This window comes from Saimiri boliviensis, chromosome 4 (assembly GCF_048565385.1).
Source record: "Saimiri boliviensis isolate mSaiBol1 chromosome 4, mSaiBol1.pri, whole genome shotgun sequence".
NCBI lineage: Eukaryota > Metazoa > Chordata > Mammalia > Primates > Cebidae > Saimiri > Saimiri boliviensis.
Window position 1 is genome coordinate 2,668,952 of NC_133452.1, and position 6,136 is coordinate 2,675,087.

The 6,136-nt window shown below is 48.9% G+C and overlaps 1 pseudogene; it reads left to right on the plus strand.

Moving 5' to 3' along the window:
• Positions 1 to 355: 355 nt before the first annotated feature.
• LOC101046818 (cTAGE family member 8-like) lies at positions 356 to 1,502 on the plus strand (annotated as a pseudogene).
• Positions 1,503 to 6,136: the final 4,634 nt, after the last annotated feature.

Here is a 6,136-nt window from a genome sequence, read left to right on the forward strand (position 1 = left end):
CCAATAAAAAAAAAAAAGGTAAATGGGGGTCAGGCCCGGACCTGCGCCACCTGAAGATGTAAAGTGTAACACGGGAGTCGGGGTGGGCAGCGTGGGCCTGGGAGGCCTGTGGGTGTCCCCATCCCCCCAGCTCCCCCCGCAGCCGGCTCCGCGGTGGTCTGCTCCGGTTGCCGCGTGTGGCTCTGGGTTCCAGGCGGGGGCTGCCTGCTCTCCAGTGCCCTGCACCCACCCACCGCCCATCCCCCCAGCTCCCCCCGCGGCCGGCTCCGCGGTGGTCCGCTCCGGTTCCAGACTGAAGGCTACTGATTCCAAGTGCCGGGGTTACTGCGGCGACCACCGCAACAGCCTCGGCGCGATGTAGGAGCCTGGGGCCGCTCCCGAGCCCTACCTGGGGCTGGCCATGGAGAAGCCACACGGGATTGTGGCGGCGCTGCTGCAAAGCATGGTATCAGATTCTGGTGGTTTTCCGTGGGAATTAGTGGTATGGGCAGGTGTTATCGGGTTTGTTGCTATTCCCCTTTTTTTGTGGCGAGGTTTTAGATCCGTCAGGAGTCGGCGATATGTGGGAAGAGAGAAGAAGCTTGCTGAAGAGCTTTCTGAGCAAATTACAGAAAAATGTAAATTACTTGAAAAATTTAGTTTTCTACAAAAAAGCTACGAAGGCTATGAAAGAGAGTCATCTTTACAGGACGTTAGCTTTGAGAAAAAGGCAGCAGAAGCACAAAGTTTGGAGGCAGCCTGTGAAAAGCTGAACAGGTCCATTTCTGAAATGGAGGACGAAATCCAGTATCTAAAAAAAGAGTTAAAGGAAGAGAAATACAAACATTCTAGACAACATCAGTTGATGGCGGATACTTCAGAAATAAGACAATCTCTAGAAGATCTGTCAAAATCCCTGAAATCCCAACTAGCTGAAGCCAAAATGCCCTTGAACGTATTTCAAATGAATGGTGAACAACTGAAGATAGTGATAAAAGATGCTTTAAATGAAAATTCTCAACTTCAGGAAAGCCAGAAACATCTTTTGCAAGAAGCTGAAGTATGGAAAGAACAAGTGAGTGAACTTAATAAACAGAAAATAATATTTGAAGACTCCAAAGTACACACAGAACAAGTTCTAAATGACAAAGACGAGCGCATCAAGACGCTGACTAAACAGTTGCTGAAAATGAAAGATTGGGCTGCTGTGCTTGGAGAAGACGTGATGGACGATCATAACTCGAAAGTAGAAATGAAGAGGGAATCAGAGAGTGGCGCTTCCTTAGTTGGTCCTCCGAAAGGAGCTTTGAAGAAACTGATTCATGCTGCTAACTTAAATGCTTCTTTGAAAAGTTTAGAAGGAGAAAGGAACCAAATTAATATTCAGTTGTCTGAAACTGATAAAACAGAGAAGCAGCTTATGGAGCATATTAAACATCTTCAATCTGAACAAGCATCTTTGCAGTCAGAAAACAAAGATTTTGAATGTGAGAATCAGAAGCTTCAACAGAAACTTGAAGTAATGACTGAATTACATGAAGAAACGACAAGGAGACTTTACAAAACATTCACTGTAGAGGAAAATTACCAGTTAGAGAGACAAGAGAAACGTTCTAAACAAGATGAAAATATCAACTATACCACTGACCAGCTGGACAAGTATAGAAAGCAAGCCCAACGTCTTCAACAGGAGTTGGAAAGAATGATTCTTTCTCATCAAGATCAGATTTTAATCCTTAAGAAAAAAGCACATGACAATTGGTTGGCAGCTCGGACTGCTGGAATAAACCTCAATGGACTAAGGAAAGAAAATGCTAAGTACAGACACAAATTAGCTGACACAGAGATGAAATTCAAATTTTTACAGAAATATCCTTCTGCAGTTGATGTTCCAAACGCAGGATTTGGCAGAGAGCATCACACAAATGTTACCGACATGAGAAGAGGAGCACCTTTCCCCCCACCTCCTCCGGGATCCCTGTTGGGAGTTTCTCCACACGATTTTCCACCAAGCGATTTCGCAGGTCCACCATATGCTCCATTCGCAGTGAGGAATGCCTATCCACCCAGGGGTTTTCCTCCGAATCTTCCACCAAGACCTGGCTTTTTTCCCCCAACCCCCAAATATTGAAGGTAAAAGCGAGTTCCTTGCAGGGTTGATTCCATCTTCTAATGACCCTGCTACTGAACAAAACTCATTCTGATTGATCCCGAGTTCCCTTCAAGATACTTCTGCCTTCCAATAAGCCTGCTATTGAACATCCAAAACAACAGCAAGACAGCTGTCAGACCTCGTGTTCTCCTCCGAAGTAGTTGTTACTGACCTTGAGTCTCCATTAAGATTGTTTCCAACTTAGAGTGAGCCTGCCACTGAACATGTGACATCACAACAACAAAGCTGGCGGCCTTTGTGTTCTCCTCCCAAGCAGACGTGACTGATCTCGAGTCCCTGTCAGGGTTGACTCTGCCTTCAAGTGAGCCTGCCACTGATCATCCCTCAACACAGCAAGAAACCTGGTGGTTATGTTCTCCACCCAAATAGTTCTAACTGATCTCGAGTCCCTGACAGGGTTGAATCTGCCTTCAGGTGAGCCTGCCACTGAACATCCGGCACCACAGCAAGCAAGCTGGTGGTCTTTGTGTTCTCCTCCCAAGCAGTTGTGACTGGTCAGGAGTCCCTGTCAGGGGTGATGTCACCTTCAAGTGAGCCTGCCACTGGACATCCGGCAGCACAGCAGGTCAGCTGGTGATCTCTGTGTTCTCCTCCCAAGTACACTGACAGACCCGAGTAACCATCAGGGTTTACTTTGCCTTCAAGTCAGCCTACCTCAGAATGAACATCCGACACTACAGCAAGAAAGCTGGCAGTATTTATATTCTCCTCCCAAGTATTTGTTACTGATCTCAACTCCCAGTCAGAGTTGACTCCGCCTTCAAGTGAGCCTGCCACGGAACATCTGGCACCACTGCAAGAAAGCTGGCGGTCTTTGTATTCTCCTCCCAAGTAGTTGTGACTGATCTGGAGTCCCCATCAGGGTGGATTCCTCCTCCAGTGAGCCTGCCACTGAACATCCGGCACCACAGCAAGAAAGTTGGTGGTCCTTGTGTTCTCCTCCCAAGTAGTTGTGACTGATGTCATGTCCCCTTCAGGGTTGACTCCGCCTTCAAGTGAGCCTGCCACTGAACATCTGGCACCACAGCAAGAAAGCTGGCGGCCTTTGTGTTCTCCCAAGTGCTTTGCACAGATCTTGAGTATGCATCATGGTTCACTATGCCTTCAAGTGAGACTCCCACTCAATGAACGTCCGACTCTACAGCAAGAAAGCTGGTGGTCTTTACATACTCCTCCCAAGTATTTGTGACTGATCTCAAGTCCCTGTTAGGGATGACTCCACCTTCAAGTGAGCCTGCCACTGAACACCTGGCACCACAGCAAGAAAGCTGGTGGTTTTTGTCTTCTCCTTCCAAGTAGTTGTGACTAATCGTGAGTCCCCATCAGGGTTGATTCTGTCTTCATGCAAGCCTGCCACCGAACATCCAGCACCACAACAAGAAACTGGGCTCTTTGTGTTCTCCTCCCAAGTAGTTGTAACTGATCTCGAGTCCCCATCATGGTCGACTCTACCTTCAGGTAAGCCTGCCACTGAACCTCTGACACCACCACAATACAGTTGGCGGTCTTTGTATTCTCCTCCCACGTAGTTGTGACTGATCTCGAGTCCCCATCAGGGTTGATTCTGCCTACAAGTGAGCCTGACACTGAATACCTGGCACCACAGCAAGAAAGCTGGTGGACTTTGTGTTCTCCTTCCAAGTAGTTGTGACTGATCTTGAGTCCCCATCAGGGTTGACTCTGCCTTCAAGTGAGCCTGCCACAGAACACCTGGCACCACAGCAAGAAAGCTTGTAGTTTTTATCTTCTCCTCCCAAGTAGTTGTGACTGATCTCGAGTCCCCGTCAGAGTTGATTCTGCCTACAAGTGAGCCTGCCACTGAACACCTGGCACCACAGCAAGAAAGCTGGCGGTCTTTATGTTCTCCTCCCAAGCAGTTGTGACTGATCTCGAGTCCCCATCAGGGTTGACTCCACCTTCAAGTGAGCCTGCCACTTGACATCTGGCACCACAGCAAGAAAGCTGGTGGCCTTTGTGTTCTCTTCCCAAGTGCTTTGCACAGATCTTGAGTATGCATCATGGTTCACTTTGCCTTCAAGTGAGCCTCCCACTCAATGAACGTCCGACTCCACAGCAAGAAAGCTGGTCATCTTTACATTCTCCTCCCAAGTATTTGTGACTGACCTCAAGTCCCTGTTAGGGATGACTCCACATTCAAGTGAGCCTGCCACTGAACATCCGGCACCCCAGCAGGAAAGCTGGTGGTCTTTGTGTTCTCCTCTCAAGTAGTTGTGACTGATCTTGAGTCCCCATCAGGGTTGACTCCACCTTCAAGTAATCCTGCCACTGAATACCTGGCACCACAGCAATAAAGCTGGTGGACTTTGTGTTCTCCTTCCAAGTAGTTGTGACTGATCTTGAGTCCCCATCAGGGTTGACTCTGCCTTCAAGTGAGCCTGCCACTGAACACCTGGCACCACAGCAAGAAAGCTCGTGGTTTTTGTCTTCTCCTCCCAAGTAGTTGTGACTAATCGTGAGTCCCCTTCAGGGTTGATTGTGTCTTCATGTGAGCCTGCCACCGAACATCCAGCACCACAACAAGAAACAGGGCTCTTTGTGTTCTCCTCCCAAGTAGTTGTAACTGATCTCGAGTCCCCATCATGGTCGATTCTGCCTTCACGTAAGCCTGCCACTGAACCTCTGACACCTCCACAATACAGTTGGCGGTCTTTGTATTCTCCTCCCACGCAGTTGTGACTGATCTCGAGTCCCCGTCAGGGTTGACTCCGCCTACAATTGAGCCTGACACTGAACATCCGGCACCACAGCAAGAAAGCTTGTGGTGTTTGTGTTCTCCTCCCAAGCCGTTGTGACTGATCTCGAGTCCCCATCAGGGTTGACTCCACCTTCAAGTGAGCCTGCCACTTGACATCTGGCACCCCAGCAAGAAAGCTGGCGGCCTTTGTGTTCTCCTCCCAAGTACTTTGCACAGATCTTGAGTATGCATCATGGTTCACTATGCCTTCAGGTGAGCCTCCCACTCAATGAACATCTGACTCCACAGCAAGAAAGCCTGTGGTCTTTATATTCTCCTCCCAAGTATTTGTGATTGATCTCAAGTCCCTGTTAGGGATGACTCCACCTTCAAGTGAGCCTGCCACTGAACATCCGGCACCCCAGCAAGAAAGCTGGCGGTCTTTGTGTTCTTCTCCCAAGTAGTTGTGACTGATCTCGAGTCCACGTCAGGGTTGACTCCATCTTCAAGTGAGCCTGCCACTGAACACCTGGCACCACAGCAGGAAAGCTGGTGGGTTTTGTGCTCTCCTCCCAAGTAGTTGTGACTGATCTGGAGTCCCCATCAGGGTTGACTCCACCTTCAAGTGAGTCTGCCACAGAACATCTGGCACCACAGCAAGAAAGCTGGTGGTCTTTGTGTTCTCCTCCCAAATAGTTGTGACTGATCTCGAGTCCCCATCAGGGTTGACTCCACCTTCAAGTGAGCCTGCCACTGAATATCTGGCACCACAATGACAATGCTGGTGGTCTGTGTTCTCCTCCCCAGTAGTTGTGACTGATCTCATGTCCCCGTCAGGTTGACTCCACCTTCAAGTGAGCCTGCCACTGAGCATTCAGCACCACAGCAATTAAGCTGGTGGTCTTTGAGCTCTCCCACCAAGTACTTTTGATTGATCTCAAGTCCCCATCATGGTTGATTCTACCTGCAAGTGAGCCTGCCACTGAACATCTGGCACCACCACAAGAAAGCTGTGGTCTATGCGTCCTCTTCCCAAGTACTTGTGACTGATCTTGAGTCCCTGTCAGGTTTGACTGTGCTTTTAAGTTAGCCGGCCACTGAACATCCAGCATCGCAGCAAGAAATCTGGTGATTGTGTTCTCCTCCCAAATAGTTCTGACTGATCTCAAGTCCGTGACAGGGTTGACTCTGCCTTCAAGTGAGCCTGCCACTAAACATCCAGAATCACAGAAAGAAGGCTGGCAGTACGATCAGTCTGACTGGAGATCAGTCACAACTACTTGGGAGGA